This window comes from Phaenicophaeus curvirostris, chromosome 7 (assembly GCF_032191515.1).
Source record: "Phaenicophaeus curvirostris isolate KB17595 chromosome 7, BPBGC_Pcur_1.0, whole genome shotgun sequence".
Lineage (NCBI taxonomy): Eukaryota > Metazoa > Chordata > Aves > Cuculiformes > Cuculidae > Phaenicophaeus > Phaenicophaeus curvirostris.
The window spans coordinates 21,528,573-21,547,997 of NC_091398.1; the positions used below are offsets into that span (position 1 = coordinate 21,528,573).

At 41.2% G+C, this 19,425-nt stretch overlaps 1 protein-coding gene across 2 annotated transcripts in view; it reads right to left on the bottom strand.

Moving 5' to 3' along the window:
- CERS6 (ceramide synthase 6) overlaps positions 1 to 19,425 on the bottom strand; it is a 117,736-nt gene that overhangs the window by 84,516 nt on the left and 13,795 nt on the right. The window lies entirely within an intron of this gene.

Below are 19,425 nucleotides of genomic sequence, written 5' to 3' on the forward strand. Positions count from 1 at the left end.
TTCAGAGTAGCTACTGCCTCAGGACCCTTTTTGCACAGTGGAAATTCAAAGCCTTTATAGGCAGCAAGTATTGAAACTGCCCAGTTGATACAATTTTCTAAACCATAAAGTTTGAGGCATGGCTCAATACCATTTAAAGACTTAGCTTTTCCTCCAAACTCTTCTGTTAAAATAAGAAGTTGTCACAGATCCATATACCAATCCCTAAGATCATCCAGTTTAGAAACTGTGTGTCTCTGATACATTTTAGAGATTAATTACACAACTTGGATTACACACACTCATAGACAATCATTCCACTCATTAAAAACTACCTAATTTATAACTATGTGTCCAACTCTGGGATCCGCATGAAAGGTACAAAGTCTGTATAGAAATCACATTTGTATATTAACAGCATCAACTCTTGCCATTTTTTAAAGATACAACTCTTGATTTCACTTAAAACACTTCTGTTTCTTCAGTCTTCACCTGCCAGCAGAGACCAAACCAGGTAATTCTGTAGTTGAGAAAGAGTTCCACATTTATCCAGTGGAATGATCAAAGCCTCTTCAAAATCACAGACTTCTTATCTACTTACAAGCCCCTTTTAAAGCACTGTTTAGAGCTCCAACTGCTTTTTCTGCTATGTTTAAGATAGCAAAGCTGATAAGAGAATTAAGTCCCAAGCAATGCTACAGTGGTTACAGCAATAGCACTTGATAAAGATGGTAGATACCAGACCCACCTTGATTTCCTTGTTCTTCCAAAAAAAAAATCTTGATTCATCAACACCATTACCATATGAAAGCCAATCCTATAGTCTGAAATAATTTTGGTGACTATTGGTGAGGAGAGTGGGAAGCCATATATCCAAAGACACATGCAGTGTATCCTTGATCTCACTCTTTGATCCTTGTATGTTATAAGAGGAAAAAAACAACCAAAGAACTTAATACATTCTGTAAAAGTTTGGCCACAATTTGGATGAGCTGCAGACTACTACCATGCCACTGGCTCCCTAGCATCAACCAAATCAATGGCACTGCATTATGTGTAAATTCCCTGCTTTAAGGTTAAAATCTTTGATGATACCAGTTTCATTGATGAGCTTGAGCAGAAAGCAGTTCAGTTTTCTGCTAATGAGACAGAAGCATATAAGCTCTCCACTTCTTAAAAGCACTATTCATTTTTCCCATTTCTGCTAACAATGTGGTATTCAATTCCCTAAGCAGTCTTACTGAAACCCGTGAGACTACTTATCAAGTAAGGTACTGCAATTAAGAGGGAAGAATTATTGCAAAAGAGTAAGGAAAGCAGAATAGAGTATGTTGCCAGATTTTCTCTTTAAAATATGCAAATCTGAACAAATGCCACATAAGTGGCAACAAAACCAAACCAAAAAGCTCTCAGCCAGCCACTTCAGACAATGTGGGTTACTGCAGAGCACCGAATGGGGAGCACTCAGTCAATACCATCCATACCACATCAGCTGCAAAGGTGACAGGCATTTCGGGTGTCCCATACCCCCTCACAGCAGACACTGGTTTGCATTTTGGATCCCATTTCTCTCAACTCAATTATTTACTCACAACAACAGCAAGGCCTCCTACTCTACCCCAAACTCATAGATCAGTTCTTCACTAAAAAGGGGTCAATAAACCCTTTGCAAAATTATTCCCACCTCCACAGAGCATAAAAGGAATCAGCATTTCACCCAAACTTTGCACATTTGATCAAGAACAAGTACCATCTTGGGTTTTCCACTTGCCCTTTAAGAAATATCAACTAGTCAAAGTCAGGCACTATTACAACAGAAAAAGAAGTAAAAAACCCTTTGCCCTGGCAGACGAAGGTAAATGCCAGCTGGGTACCACTTGCAATTTGCAGAGATGGCAGCAGGCACAGTGCTGCGTAGAGGGAGATGTAGATCTCTCCTAGCCATCAAACCTGGGGAAAATAAAACCTCAAACCTGTAGACTCTTCAGAAGCCATTCCCACCTCTCCACATTAGACATCTAATTCCTCACATCCACAAGAATTACAGCTTAAAAATACGCTGTCTCCACTTCCTGGGCACTCCACAGCCTGTGTAGGTTTCTCTTTTGATATGTGAACAGATCAGATCAGCAATGAGCACAAGCCATCCCAGGCATATCAACTGGAAATGTAACTGCAGTATCACTGATAAAATAACCTCTAGTAGAAGTGTAAGGAAAATGCCCCGACTGTCCCACAGAGCTCTGTCTGTTCTCATTTACTGGCTATTTGAGCCTTACTAATTAATTACCATCCAACCTTTTTAGTTTACTGCTTTTAATCTTGAGAAATTACATCATTTTAATCCCAGCACTAACCCCTCATAATCCTTGGAGGCTGATGTTCACTACCACTAGTAAAGTCTGCATTCAAAAAAATTTTTAAAAGTATCACATGAAAGAGGAGGAGAAAAGTAAAAAGCTCCATTTATTGTGGTTCTCTGGATTTTACCACAAACCAAACAGCCCTACTTGCAACACGTAATCTTTGAATCTGGTCAGAAAATAATATATAACATCTCTTCAGTCACCTGGGGCACAGGAAATGTGCCTGTAGGGCTCTCCTATAACTCGTGAATGCAGTATTTCCGTACCAGCAGATCGTCTGCCATTTCTGAGCTGACCACAGTGGCTGCCCTTTGGCAAATCCATGTTTGACAGTTTCTCAGCAGCTTTGAAGATGTTCAAACCATCACAGAGCCCACAACAGGTAAACAGAGATTACAACATTTTTGAACAGCCTAAAAGGTCTGCAAGAACTAAGGCTTTTCAAACAGAGCCAAAACACATCCCCAAAATCATTAAGCTAACAGGGCTAATGAATATTTGATTCGTGTAACTAAATGCACCTTTTTTTTCAAAAACGTATGGGGAGATATATTGAAAACTCTCAATGGCTTGTTCTAAACTTTCAACTTAAGAAATATCAGTCTTAAAATATTGGACAATGGTAGCTGGCAAGCGACAAATGTTAACCAGTTCAAAGAAGGTTTGGATTCCTTCCCCTGCCCTTTGAAGTGATAGAATTATACTAATCTGCAACGCTTACTTGTCAAATGTTTCTACTCTCTTTGGAAAGTTACTTCATGGCACCAAAGCTTTCTCTAGAACAAGACAGCAAGAATCCAGAAATTGAAAATCATAAACGTTTCTCCATTTTCACTAAGGTAAATAAGCAAAAGAAAGAAGGCAAACAAACAAAAAAAGCCCCACCACCCAAACCCCAAACCAAACAAACCAAAACAAACCCAAACCCCACAAACCTCTCCCCTCTCTCAAACTCAAACCTCATGAGCTGATAAGAAAAGGGTCCAGGAATAGGAAAGCAGTAGACTGAATGAAAATAGTCTGCTATAGATTCCCTGTCCCATTCCCACTGCAGAAGGAAAACAACTTACTATCTGATCCTTAATTTCACTATACTATCCTAATATATTCTGCAATAAAAGCTACTGAATTAATGTTCAACTATCTTTACAAAAGCATAAAGACAAGATTATCCATTCAAGAGAACCTGAAGCAAGATGACGTTCTTTGACCGAGATGAAATGGGGTGTATTACATTTCTGCATTTAAAACTGGCATACCTAAAATTAGGTCACCATCACTACGGATTGAGCTGCAAGTCTTTCTAGGCCCCAAACCCAGGAATAACTGCTAACAAAGTAAGCTTGGATTTTTATTTTTAAATTTATGGACTTCAGCTATCAGATTTAATAAGCTGCCCTGCCATTCACACGCAATGTGTTTTAAATGCTAGTGTATGTCAAGAAGGTTTCTGAAATCTCGTAAATTTTTAATTTAAAACTTCCAAGCGATGTGCACTGAGACAAGGGGCCTATTTGCTCCTTGACCTTGAAAACTCTTCTGAGAATTGCAAGCAAAGACTGAATCTGTTTCAGTTTCTTGCCTATTGCTGTCATCTCTTACTTTTGCATCAACCTTCTTGTTCCCCGAGTCTTGTTAAAGCAATGACCTTTTCTGTCTAGGTGCAACACATTTTAATGGCTAACAGACTCTGTAAAATCTTCTTCCCACAAATCAGAAAACCTTTATTTTTCCTTAATGTGTTTCAAGCACAGACATCTTCCTCCCTCATTTACACACCTTATTTATTTTTTTTGTGGCCAACTTCAATATAGAAGTCTACTCGCAAATGTTGACCTGCGCAAGTGAGAAAACCTAAGCTAGCACACATTTCACACTTTTTAAATGTTTGCTGATCACATCTTGAACCATTGCTTTTTATCTTTTGTTTTTATCAAAAGTAGGTCACATTATGGACTAACAGAGAGGACACGTGGCCTCTTATTATTGCCCAAAACTTAAGGAGTCCATCAACCCCCTGACCAACAATCTATTTTCTGGGAAGGTTACTCAGCCTTGCGGAAAAGCATCTGCACAAAATCACCCTGGAGACTGCTCCTACATGATCTGTGCTAGCAGATTAAAAAATCCATGAAGCCATCAGCAGAACTCTGGCTACTAAGTCCCCATGAACACTGAGAACGTGCATTTCTACTTTAGCCTTTCACATCCACAAAGACATTTGAGTTGATTGCTTGCCAGTGCACAATGAGTGCTTGAATCCCCCCTTCCTGTGCTGAGGATGCATCTATGAGGAGAAAACTATGGTGAACGTGAAGCATGTAGAGCATCTCTGAGTCATCTTTGAATATAATGAATTCTAGTTTGAGCTAATTGGTACACACTGATCACATTCATACAGCATCTCTGTAAACCTGGGAAAAAAACTTCACTTGGACTCAGGCATGGTTCAAGAGCTGCTTGCATAAAAGATTGCTCATGTTGCTAACACCAGCCAACTCCGTAACAAGCTCCGTAACAAAAAAACCCAAGCAAGCTATTTGTGCAAAGTAAGTATGTCAATCTCATAGTTTCCCGTCTACATTTACAAATACCATGGAAGGCAGTTATAACCAGCAATGCCTGTTCGTGCTAAAGAGGTGCCCAGATCTGTTTTGAAAAGTCTGGCTCTCTTTTGGAAAGACTGAAGCAGAACACATTTTCTAGCTGATCTACTTTATGCTCTCTAAACACAGATTGTTCCAGGGATTTATGATTACAAATGTCTAACCTGTTGAACATTGCTTGCTGATTTTAAACAGTAACAGATTAATCTAATTCGCTCTAACTACAAGGATGAGTGAAAGCAAAAGACACTTGTTTCTGAGCAGATGCTCAACAGATATACTGCCACAACACACAAAAACAATCGCTGAATTTGTTTTATTTTTGTACAGCTGTCCTACTTAATTAAAAAGTTACTTGTATTACTAATAAAAAAAAAAGCAGAAAAATCTCAATAGTCCTACGACAAATTCAGTAGATAAGTAGAGCAGTCACTTCAGTGTACATATCCCAGGACTAATTTTGCCTTTATATTTCCCCACACCCTCTGCTGCAAAAGGCCCACCAAGATACCCTGTCCAAAGCACAAACAGGGGTCTTAACCCAGTTAACCTCATCTGATGGCTATACAGGAAAGTTAACTTCACTAAAATTTGTTGGGTGTGCTGGGAAATAGGTTGATTCCTGCAATGAAACTTTTCAAAGGTAAGAACCTGCCTGCCACAGCAAGAAGTCCAGCACAAGACTCAATACTATTGTCAGCAAGAGCTGCTGAATACCTTGAGTGTTGTCTTGGAGGGCAACATGCATGAGAGCTCAGAGCCAACCCTTTCAGAGGAGACCTGTTCCCAACTCTCCTGAAATTACTTCAGAGAAAGCACATATATGAATCTACCCTTCATCTGAGATTTCTGATGCTTTTCTTTCTCTTCTTGTTAGAGATGCATTAGCTGTTACTTCCACATCAGCCTCACTATCCCATCTCTCCCATCAAATTATACAAACTAAGCACTACTCTGTGGAACCTACATGTGCTTCTAAAAAAAATGAAAGCTAAGCAGCTTGCAAGAAAATTCAGATTACTGAATTGGAGAGATTTTGCCTTTCTTTTGTTCAAATTATTAGCCAGCATTTATACTCATTGGAGGAGGAATAAAATATTACTGAAAAAAATCAGTACTTTGGGGTTTATTTCAAGGTCTTGAAAGTTTCTTGTTAATGTTTTGATAGAGAAACCCTTCCAACAAGCAAACATGGTTTTGACCTTGACACTTCTACAAAGTATTCTAAGCTTCATTAAAAGGCTCTAAAAAAACCAAAACCAATCAACCAGAAAAAGACCCCAACTCACACATCAATCACCTATGTCCTGCTACCTCTTAAACACAGAGCTGGGATGCTATCTGAAATCCTAACAAAGGGTACTGCTCATTTCTCATACCAAAAATGAAAGTTCATGTCAAACTGGCAGTAGAAAATGCATCTACCACACTACTTACACCTCAGGGAGAACGGCTGCAGTGCTGCTGAGGGCTGGTGGAACTAATGGTGTGGAGTGAAAAACTGTTCATCTGAAAAAGGAAGCACAATCCAATACTTTACTAAGTGCAAATATTTACTAGAATTTAGTGTGCGTAGAGTCCCAGAAGCCACTGGTAGCAGAAACCAATGCATTGGTCCATATGGGCTCTGTTGGGCTTGCTCCATCCACCAGATACCCGTCTGGAATATCAGTTCCTAGTACTCAAGTACTGCCACAACCGCTGTACTGCTACAGCAACACTCCCAACACTTCTGCCTTTTGAAATAATATATTCTTTCCTTCAGTATAGCAAAGATGGATATAAAAGGCAGGTTAAAAATAGGACTACGCCTGTAACACTTGATGCAATAGCAGTACTGACACGTACACATATCAGCTGTATAAAACTGCTCCATCTCTGCTTGTGAGAGCAATGCTTCACCTTCAAAAATGTTTCAGGAATTTTTCAGCTGGGCTTCCATCCAAGAGTACTTTCACACAATAGAAAGTTTCATTTTGCTTAACAGTCTGTGAAAGGTAACTGTGATAAAAAAACGATTTAGTAGCTGTATTTCAGCTTGCAGGCTTACCAGTTAGTGCAGTGCTAACACACACCATTTTAAGGAAATAAAACAAATCACCCTCATCACTCAACAGCAGTACCACAAAATGCTTTGTCTGACAGTTACTCTTAAAGAACACAACTGATAGGACTGACCCCTAACATTCAATTCTGTAAAATGGGTTTTATTTTTGCAGGTGGTTTTCTCACATTGATATTGACCAGCCTTTTTTTTTTCACCCTGACTGAACATACATGCCAAAAGCCACACCTCCCCATTGCAAAAAGTCAAAATTTCCCTCTTTGTTCTGAGATTCTCTTCCAGTCACAAAAACCACAACCAGTAACATCCATTTGGTTTAAGCTACTTTGTATACCTCCTAGCGCCCATCACAAGCTGCAGGCAGCCCCACTGATCACAGCCTCGATTCCAGCCCCTAGTCACATATGGCTGAATCCTTTTACCTCACTGAGCTGGCAAACCTATTTATCCCTTTCTCTCACAAGTGGAAAGGTTAGGGTGGAGTCTGTCTTAAGCTGTAGGCAGTTCATAACAAGACTCCTTAGGGCAGAGGGTGTTCAGCCACCAATATGAAATACCCCAATGCAGCCTCTACCTCTGGTTGCTTCTTCAGCTAGTAAATTACTATGAAAATGAGACACAAACAAGGCCATAAGCTTACAAACAGAAGTAGCCAAGTTTTACAAACATGGAAGGTATTATTTAATACATGCATGCATAAAGTTATAAGCATTTCCGTTTCTCCTGAAGCTCTGTAAGACCGAAAAGCTGAAACACGGGAGGAACTGCATGCTCTCTCCGGAATAGCAACAAGAACTGCACAAACGCAGAAAAAGGTCACAAATAAATATTTTTTGCAGACAGCTGTCTAATGCTTTCTTCCTTTGTAATGTCTAAAAATAGAGAGTTTAGTCACTCTGTAACTTTCCAAGCACAGATGAGGCAGAGAGAGAAGCAAACGGAAGAGAAGATGCACTCCAGTCCCCTCCATCTCTCACACACAAGTGTCTCTTCTCAGCTGCTCTCCACCGGCATCATCAAGACTGTAGAAAGCATGGATGGTACAATGCTGAAGGTATCACTTCCATCCTTTTTTGCAGACAGTAAAATCAAGATACATGAGTCAGGATCAGTGATAAAATTCAGATCTCCAGAATTCTAGCCCACTGCTAAAGGTCAGCGGAGATAAAAATATTCTCCCAACTTTTAAAAAGCTGCAGCTTAGGGACTTTCTAGATCAGAAAAAGGTGTCTTTGCACACAGCAGTCCCCTAAGAGCTTGCCTCTGTTCCCAAGCTGCACTAGCAGCTTGCTGAGCCCATGCAAGCTTTTGATATCTTGCAGCAGGGCTCTCCAGTGTAAATTCGGACTGTGTGAAGACAACCACCTCTCTGCCTTTTGAACTTGCCACCACCAGTTTCAATTCTAGCCCTTTACTTCTTGTACTGGGTAAAAACGAACTGTCCACCACAATGCATCCTTTCCATGCCACTCCTGACCCTATAGATTCATCTCCTACTTCCCCTCTGCCACCTGTCCTCAAATGCAGAGCTCATATGTACTGCTATTTCAGCAAGTCTGGGACAATCAAAGCAAAGACTGAGCTGTAAAACATCTGCATATGGAAAGACAGATGGTCCAAAGGGATTAAGTGCTGGACAGAGGAAAGGGCAGGCAGAAACCATAGACAGAAAGGGAAGACTGATAATTTAGTTTTTAAGTCACAGTATGTCACCTTAATACAGTGACTCCATTCTAATCCAGCAGGTTAGAACCCTGCAGCAATACTTTTATCTTTTACTTTGGTCACATTTTCAATATGCAAACAAGAAAAACACCCCCAAAATCTGTGAGCAATATCTGTGTCTACATTAAAGCTGTAGCAGAAAAGCATATCATCCATCGGCCTCTTGGCACATATTCACACTCTTAATGCAGCTCTCCTTCATCCACAGAGGCAGCTTCCAAGATCTAAAAAGAAGCTGCAGTTTACCTGCCACTTGGACATGACCCAAAAGTTGCTAAGTGACTCAGAACAACTGTCTAAGGAAGTAAAAGCCTCAGCAATCATTTTGATAAATAACAGAACTCTGCCCACTAGAAAGCCAATACTTCTCCTCCAGGTTCCTCCATGGTATTCTTAGACTGTGCATTAAGTGATAGCTCATCTCATCAATGCCCTCTTACATCCTAATTTATATTCTTTATTCTGATCTTTTTACTACCGGGGACAAAATAATGAAAGATGTAGTTAAAAACCCCTAGTGATCACTCTAAACAATCATTCATCTGATACGATTAGAAAAGATTGCACCAAGACACAGAACAGAACTGGACAACTCAGCAATGCCTTCCTGGAAAATTCTAAAAGGTATCTAAAATGTTGAGACATTATATTGTTCACCTAGAACAGGAACTCACTACTTTACATCAGGTTAGCATGCATTTTTTGAAAACAGATAAGAGAAAGTTTTATATTCTATGGAATATTAAAATTTAAGTCCTCAAAATGTTTCATTGCTCATCTGCTTCAAGGACCTCTCCCTCCTGCCTTCTTCCAGGGGTTCTGCAGACAGACTCTGAGCAAGGACAGGTGCTGCATGACTGGCAATACCCCTCTGCTACAAGTCTGCATTTCCATTTCAGCAAGTGACGCAGCTCATCTATGTGATTTATAGGCAAGCTCTGTTCCTGAATATTGTCCTAATGTTACCTGGGAGACGCACAGACTTCAGGTCTTGAAAGAAGACCACACATCACGAAGTATTTAAATATTTGTAAGCTTCCTCCTTGTCCTCCTGGGAGTTTGGCTCCTCCGCAGCGGGTAGGGTGTCATTGCCTCGCTCTCACTGACAGACCAGTACCTCCAGTGTAAATCCTACTTCTCCCTGCATCAGGAGGTAGGACGTGTTTCAGGAACTTCCCTGCTCCAAGACGAAAGCTCACACCGACTCTTTCTTTTGCCGAAGACTGTTCCCTTTGAAGAAGGAATAGATCACAAATACCTCACAGTAGGATGATTGTATTTCTGTATGTACTTGAAACAGGGTCAGTTGATGGTCACTTTGACTTGGATTTTAAGCTTTTGTTCCAAGAGCTAGGTCACAAAATCATCAAACCTTCAGTGGGAACTTCAAGATAGCAATTTTTAATCCAGCTGGGACGTATTAGTCACACAAGATGACACAATGGTATTCATTCACTGTATTTTTTTATATGCATGTGAGCACAGTTATATATATATATATATATACACACACGCACAGAAACAGACATACATATCTAAAGCATATGTAACATCAAATTTATTTTTATATTTGTGTATATATTATATATGTGTGTGTTTACACAATTAAACTTCAGCATATTGTTTTGACCACTCAACAACAAGAATTAGAGCCTTATTTCTTTCCCGACACTTCCCACCAAATCAGAACAAACTCCTGTTCTTAACTGGTAGAAAAACCTAGTTCCTCCATTTATTTCTAATTAGCTTCCAATAGAAAAAGGTAACAAATACATGTAGATATTCAGGAAACCTATTTCCAAAGAAGCATGCAGCTAAACTACACAATCACTTATTTTGCCTATTTAATCTTAAAATTGAGATTACTTAAGAAGATAAGTACTGTTCAGAATTCATGTCTGGAGTTCCCAGCTGGATCCAACTAATCCAGGACAGGACAGGACAGGAAAGACAGAGAGGCGATCTGAAAAGCAGCTGCAGCTCTGCATCCACAGGCATACGGCCCTTCAGAGGAGCTTACTGACCCTCCATGCACCCCACCATCTATGGGGTGCCAGGGAAACTAGCACCTACTGAAGCAAAGGATATCCTGCAGTGTTTGAAATGTGGAAGCTTTGTTTTCTGCCTTCCATACCAAGGTTTTCCCAAAGCAAAAAGTTAGCCTTGCACACAAAATGCTCATAACACAGCTGACAGGCATCTCATTGTACTCCTAATATGCAATAAACAATTAGTGATTGGACAAAGCAGTGCAAGAACAAATCCTATTAACAAATAACAGGCTTTGTTAGCGGATCACCCAAACACCACTTTGGAAACAACTCACTGTGCTGCTGCAGCCATAAACATCAAACAGGGAAGGAATCCTTGTGGCAGAAAGCATTTGTGAGCAGCATGCATGGCTACTGGCCAGTCGCAGGAGCTCACCACATGAAAGCCACACTGATGCACTGGTTTTGACAGCAATTGAAAATGCTGCAGCACATGTCAAACAAAAGAATCAGTAATCTCCTGTCTGGGATATTTGCGAATCATTTACATCTTGTATCCAAAACCAAGTGTATTTTGTACCTCAAAGCACACAAGAAACCGTTATAATCCTGTTTTATTTTAGCTCACTACAAGATTTTTGTCAGAAACTTGTACACTCCAAATGATCCCAGAGAAGACGTGACTGAAACGTGATTTTCTCCTAGTATTAGTATATAACTGCACACGTCTATCAGCACACACAACCAAAAAAAACCAAAACCAAACCAAACACACATCCAAAATTTGGGCAGGTGGGTATTTGAGGGAGTCTGACACCGTAACATTATTCCCCAGTAGTTGCTGTTAGATGCCCTAAGTAAGCAATGCTGAGATGGTAACTCAAGAGGTGGTTCTTTTTCTGTTAGCATTTGAAAAGAAAGGAGGAGAAATTCCCAGTGCTGAAAATCAGGCAGAGCACTTATTAGCCCTGGCGTGCCACAAAATACTTGCAAGATAATAGTTACTTAAAGCTTTTAAAGCGGCATGTATTTGTTACTCTTTGTATTTCTGTCTAGGGGTCCTATGTGCCATTTCATCTCCTTGGGATCATTACAATGGTCTTGCTTGTTTTTAACACACCACAGCACACGCTGCTTGGGTTAAAAACAGCTGTTTCTGTGCACCACAACCATCACCACATTACAGAGGAACTGTATCCTGCTCTGAATTGGTTTAGTACCTTGTACGAGAATATAAAAGTTAAAACTAATAACCAAAATTGGGAATCCACATGAGTTATAATCATGTCATTACAGTATATTTTTATACAACTGCAGATCATAAGTTTTATTTTTTAAACGGCAAGAAAAATGGTTTCTAAGACTGGTCATTAAGTAATTCTTATTTAGGACCATAACTAAAAAGTCAAAAAGAAAAGCATTCTGCCTTTAAAATAAGCCATGATCAGGCAATATGAGGGTACAGATTGAGAAAAGAAGGAATGAGGATACTCCTGAAGGCAAATGTTAACCTAGTCCAACCACCGAAACGTGCCCAGCAGAACTTAGACACAAGTATGTTGCCTTGCTGGGGATCACCCTTCCACAGGTCTTTAGAGCTTGTTCCACTGCCCCAGGTACTGCAGTAAACTAAGCATTCTGGTGTGAATGGAGAATTACAAGACAGCTTGCTGGAAAGAGCACAGAAGTTATGTAGTGTGGTATCTAATAGGCTGATCTGCCAACTCAAACAGAAGCAATGTCCAGTCTCACCCAGCAGTGCTAGAGATTAGCCACATGTACAATTGCTGCTCCTGAACTGTGGAGTGATGTATGCTTGGTGAGAGGAGGAAGAAAGGAGGAGATCATAGAACCATAAAATCTCTAGGTTGGAAAAGAACTCCAGGATAATCAACTCCAACCACTCCTATCTGCCCCTAAACCATGTCCCTGAGCAACTCATCTACCCGTCTTTTAAATACCTTCAGGGATGGTGACTCAACTACCTCCCTGGGAAGCTTGTTCCAGTGCTGGATAACCTTTTCTGTGGAGAATATTCCTCTGATATCCAGTCTGAACCTCCTGTGGCGGAGCTTGAGGCCATTCCCTCTTGTCCTGTCCCCTGTCACTTGGGAGAAGAGGCCAGCTCCTTCCTCTCTACAACCTCCTTCCAGGTAGTTGTAGAGAGCAATGAGGTCTCCCCTCAGCCTCCTCTTCTCCAGGCTAAACAACCCCAGCTCTCTCAGCCGCTCCTCATAAGGCCTGTTCTCCAGCCCCTTCACCAGCTTTGTTGCTCTTCTCTGGACTCGCTCCAGAGCCTCAACATCCTTCTCGTGGTGACAGGCCCAGAACTGAACACAGGATTCGAGGAGCGGTCTCACCAGTGCCGAGTACCGAGGGAGAATAACCTCCCTGGACCTGCTGGTCACGCTGTTTCTGATACAAGCCAAGATGCCATTGGCCTTCTTGGCCACCTGGGCACACTGCTGGCTCATATTCAGTCGCTGTCAACCAACACCCCCAGGTCCCTCTCCTCCAGGCAGCTTTCTAGACAGACTTCTCCTAGTCTGTAGCACTGCACAGGGTTGTTGTGCCCCAAGTGCAGGACCCGGCATTTGGCCTTGTTAAACCTCATGCCATTGGACTCTGCCCAGCGGTCCAGCCTGTTCAGATGCCTTTGGAGACTCCCGACCCTTCAGCAGATCAACACTTCCTCCCAGCTTAGTGTCATCTGCAAACTTGCTAATCAATGCCTCAATCCAGGTCATTGATAAAGATATTGAACAGGAGTGGATCAAGCACTGAGCCCTGGGGGACACCACTTGTGACCGGCCTCCAGCTGGATTTAACTCCACTCACCACCACTCTCTGGGCCCGGCCATCCAACCAGTTTTCCACCCAGGAGAGTGTGCGCCTGTCCAGACCAGTGGCAGCTAGTTTCCTAAGCAGAATGCTGTGAGAATGGAACAGGGTGAATAAGCACCTAGTTAGGAATTGCTGCAGGACTCATTTTGAAGACTTACCCCTACAGCCTGATTGCCCAGGCAAATGCAGGCGTTAGTAGCCCACCATATGCACTCAGCCAGTGTGCCACGAAGACCCTCGGACATCCCTGCTCTGTGCACTCAAACATTCAGCACGAACATCGGTTAAGTATGTGCTTAGTGCTTGAACTGCAGCAAGGCTTTCAAGCACTGAGAGCACTTCATAATTACCAACTTTACACAGAATTATAGATCAAACTCTGCCTTCCCTCGAGAACAAATTAGACATGACATCTATATCCAGGATACATGAGGAAGTATCACAGCCCAAGACTGTAGCTCACTTACAGCAGGACTGGAAATGTCAGGCCAGCAGATATAACGCATCAGAAAGATACTTGGAGCAGCTCCTGTGAGTGGGCACCTCATTTCAGCTCCTGGGTTGACAGTCACTTTCTTGACATGCATGTCAGTCATCGTCCTCTAGAGAAATGTTACTGACACAGCTTGGCTCCCAAGGATTGTGACCACTGCCTCCACACTGACAGCCAGGAACACAAAGAAAAGTAAAAGTCTTCAGAATACCCAGAACTACAGCACAAACATAAATTTTACTTTAGAAGAGGAAACACTGATGAATTTACCCCACTCTAAGGTCAGCTTCTACCTTCTTTTCACCTTCAACAAGAAGCATTTCCAAAAGCAAGGAGGGATGGAAAAAAGAGGGCTAGGGAATGCTGTTATACCAAGGTCACAGTTGCGAGTAGGAATTATCCCTTTCCAGGCCTAAACCAGATGAATATTATTGACTGACACATACAAATCAACCAAAGAGAGACACGGCCTCCAAGGAGTTCCCATGAAACCTACAGAACCTCCTGTGGTCCAAGCACCCCCTTTGCTTTGCTTGTTCCCCATCACTGCGGCCCCCTTCTTGCCACATAAGAGCTGAAAAATCTTGCCCTCTTTTAAGAGCATCTTCAGCTGGCAAGAACCAACACTGAAGCCACAGCCTGTGCCACCAGGGAGCAGAGATCATGAGCAAAGCTGCATGAAGCTGCCCTCCAACAGCATTGCCTATCGGCACAATGAAAGAGCCTCAGGCCAAAGAGGGTAGGAAGACAGGGTGCAACCAACAAGGATGGGTTTATGCAGTTTCCTGATGCAGTTCCAGCTGCATCTCGGAGGAGCTTCAGAAACAGAAGTGAGTTGCCTGGCTTTTAGTTTGTATGGTTTTCCCGTAGCAGATGCAAGTGGTTCAAGAACAAAACCAGTTATTAAAAAACATAGAACAGGTATTTCCCCCACCACCCCCACCCCCCTACTGCCCCCCCCCGTTGGTCAACAACAGAACCTTGTGCTTCAGATAAGAATGGCTCTGGAAGAAAACTTCTCTGTGATCAGATGTCAGAAGACAAACACAATACACATACCTACTCAGCAACTGACTATTCCCCTTCAGATGTCTGTTGTAATGTTTATCCAGAGCATCTGGAGGGTCAAAGCACTGGTCATCAGCTTGTCATGAACCCACATGCTGTTATAGTATTTAGTACTAATCCCTGGTCCTTCACTGCTAAATAAGGGAAGAAAAATAAACAAACAAGTAATCCAAGCAAAGGCCAGGACCATTTGATATAAATAGAAATAAGGCAAAACAATTAGTTTAGAGATGTCAAAAACAACCAAGAAAAGTCTTTTAGCCTTGTTTAGCTTTGTGTGCAAAGCAGCATCATAAAAACATGTGCACAAAGTGAAGATTCACTCTATTTCATGCACTTTGTAATACTGTGGGCAACATGAAAAAACAAGCAGCTAACATCTTACAGGAATCAAATACACAGAAAGGAGAACGATGGCAGGGCAGGGCAGACAGACCCACCCACCTCCTCAGCAGTCTAGCAGAAATAGGTGCCTTCTCTTACTGACTCACCGTACGTGCATGTTCCATGACACTATACAGTAATGACATTTTACATTTTAACCCACCAATTCTGAACATTCAAAACAAATGCAGCTGTTCATGTAAGGAACAAAAATAAATAAATAAATAAAAGCTCTCCTAAAGAGGCAGATTTATAACTGAATCTATCAGCAGAGCCATACAGACTGAAAAAAACTAGGTCAAATCTTTTGCTAGTCAACCTTTCTGCCACTCATCCTGGCCCTGCTCATCTTCAGCTTTCAGCAGTTATTGAAGAAATCAATTAGTAGGAATGCAACAGAACTGTCATGCAGGTCTCAAATTACTTCTGCCTGGTACATATCAGAGGGTCAACTATGCAACTACAGATGGTAGGGTTAAAAATGAAATCATTATAGACTTTGCAATTCACAAATCCTAATCCTAAAGCCTATGTACTCAACGCTATTAGGGTCCATTAGCAGCCAAACAATGATGCATGTTAAAAAATAAAAAGAGAGGGAGGGTGCAAAAGGCAAACAAAGATAGGCTAGAAAGAGGCAAAAACAGAGCAACTGCTGTGCTTTCACTGTGCTTGCAGCAAAACCAGTATAGCATCAGCTGCTTTTAATGACATCTTGCTAGTGTATTTTCTACAGCTTCATGAGTGAACAGTTTTAGAACTGTCACAAATATCTCCATTTTGACACTAGATTTCCAAAGAGTAACTGTAACACTAGTTTTTATATTTACTAGTCACCTTGCATATGTTTTAAATAATTATCTTCTAGGGAAAAAAAGACTCACACACTTCAATTCATACATTCACTGTTACAAAAGCATTTTTTTTTAAACATTCATAAAATGTAGGGACCAAGTCAGTCTAATATCAGGGAACTCACTGTTATTCATTTCTCTCCTTCTATTGCACAAACAGAAGGCACTTGCTTTCATCATTTAAAAAACAACAACAAAAAAAGAGATCTGCAATTCTGTATCAGCTAAATACTAAAACAAATCACTCTCCAACTCCCATCTCCACCACACATAGCATGCTGCCTGACAAGTTACTGCAAGGCAAAGAAATAAGCTTCCCAACTTACTGTAGTGATGGCCAACCTAACTGGTTTGACAGGCCAGGTATCGCAACCTTCATTTGGTTGAGTGCCACAGGATGTTATGCTGCCAGCTGAAAGCGGAGGGAATGCTGGTGTGCCCCCTGGGCTGGGTGAGGGAACCAGTCTCAATCCCTAATGGCATGCGCCTCCTTTAATGATGCAGTGACAGCAGCCTCTGACACTGCTTGCCTTGCTGCCTTGCCTGCGAGGAGGGGTGGGATACCCTGCTTACAAACAGCCAAAGGTCTTCAGTGGTGGGAAAGGTGCGCTGGGCAAGTGTGCTGCTGTTAAGCAGGTCTGTCTAATCCATAGAATCATGGAATGGTTTGAGTTGGAAGGGACCTTGAAGATCATCCAGTTCCAACCCCCCTGCCATGGGCAGGGACACGTCCCACCAGACTAGACTGTTCAAGGCCCCATCCAACTTGGCCTTGCACACTTCCATTTGCTTTGATGGAAAATAAAAGCTATTGTGGAACATGTCACTTGCAGATCCAGCTGCCAAAATACACAACCAAATACTCAAGCCATTTTAGCCCCAGTTAATGGAAGTCATCATGTCTCTTTTCACGCAGGTGCTCAGCAGTTTCTATTATGCAACTAAAGCCACCTTCTCTCACCAGTAAACCAAGGGCTACCATACAACACCTGGGAAAGCCATTTGGAGCACAGTATACAGCTGAGCAGTAGACTACACAGAATGCATCCTAAATTCCAGAATCCGCACGGGGAGCCTCCGTCTTTGATGTTCCTTTACCGTTACCCTTGTGCCTTTAGTTAAATTCCATTGAAGCCAAGGCTATACTACCCCATAACTCAACTAAATCAGCCCCATCTGGCCTTTTTTTCTGATCTGGATCTTATCTATAGCAGTCGCTGTTGAAGTTTCACTGCCTTGGATAATTTTTCACCCTTAACTCAGCAAGCCATTGGCAGTTACCATCTCAGTACCTTAGAAATCCTGAGGAAAAGGTTTTAGAGTTTCTTGTTGTTTGGCTTTGTTTTATTTATTTCATTTGGGCTTTTTTTGACAGTGACATACTAAGACGGAGGAGGTATCTTGGACCTGAACCCAAAAGGACACTCTGTAACAACTGGGATGCAAAATGCAATGTAACAAGCTATGCTTAATGTCTCTTGGAACAGAAGGCAAGTAAAGAAATTACTGAGGTAGATATGAGGTGCTAGACAAAGCAAGGTAAGGAAAACAAGCATTTGTGAGAAAATAGCCAGGCTAAAAACATACGGAACCACTATGCTGTCAGGTAGAGCGTCCACATACTTTGACTCATTCTAAGCAAAGCTAATACTCAGTTTTGAAGTCTATACCTTAATGCTCAATATTTCTTCTTGAGCAGTGTTCACGCATGATGGTCTAATACAGATCTTTTGCTCCCATAAAAGTTCAAAGCTTTTACTCCTTTTAACACAGGTCAGATCAAATGCCTGTATTTACCTAAATGATACTTCCTTTATTTATCTTTAATTTGTTAAATATTGCCCAGGATGGGAAATACAGTCTGAGATTCAAAAGGAGGGGCTTTTTCCCCGCATCCTGTTCAACAGATAAATTTGATTGGCTTCATTTGCAGAAGCTGGATTTCTTGTTCCACAGCTCACTCGGAAACTATTATTCTTTAAACATGTCTAGCATAACAGCATTGTGAATTAGGCTTGCTTTCTATAAGAAACTAGTTTCTTTTTACTATTAAACTACCAGCTGAAAATACAGTGTACTCAAAAATAAAACTGGAAATTACTTTTTCCTTTACTTATTTAAGAAGTTACTCAAATCAATATTTTATACAATTCAACAGCAGCTCTCACCAACAGTCAAGCTACTAAGTAAAGAAAAGAAATTTTTTCAATTGTTTAAATTCCTCTGTTAGATCATTAAAACACCTTAAGACTGATACTCTACTTAAAGACCTACCAGAAGATCTCCCTTTATAAATAGGTGTTTCTCAATAGGGAAATAAAAAGTTTGTGGATTTCCTTCCTAAGCCGCAGTTATTGGGAAAACATCCTACCAGTTTCTCAGAGAGCAGCTCTTGTCCTTTATTGGGTTCTTGCCATAATGAACATCTGCTAAGTCTATAAATTAATTGCTGAAAACATCTTGTGCTTCTAGATGATCCAGGCAATCATAGCTGTTCTGGCTTGCAACAGAACATTACCCTTTTTCTCTCTCACACAGGCACACATCCCTTCCTTCCAGTGCAGCATAAAGCAGGAACAATCATTTGGCATTATTTTTAATGTCATAAAATAAACATAACATAAAATAAACATAAAATAACATCCTTCAGTGTTAATAAAGTCATCTGAGCAGCATACTCTAAGTTTCCCTAGATGATTTAAGCAGTACTTTTTGTACCATGATAGCCTAAGGATATGAAGGATGCCTCGCCTAGCTAACCGAAAATACTCTCTGTCTTGAAAACAAGGATTCTTTTGTCAGTCTTCTTAGTTTGTCAACAGCCAAGTTTGGCAAGCAGTCGCAATGGGCTCTTTCCATTCTAAAGAAAAGACGAGAGTTCACTTTAGAGAACTCCCTATATGTAACAGTATGTCTCTTATTTCCCTGCAAAAAGCCCATCAGACTCAAACTCCACCTGCTTGCTCTCTATTCAAGATCTCCCATTCTTCCTGGCTATATTGACATACTACAGCATGTTCCCTCATCTCAGGCCCAGCTGCGGATTCCTC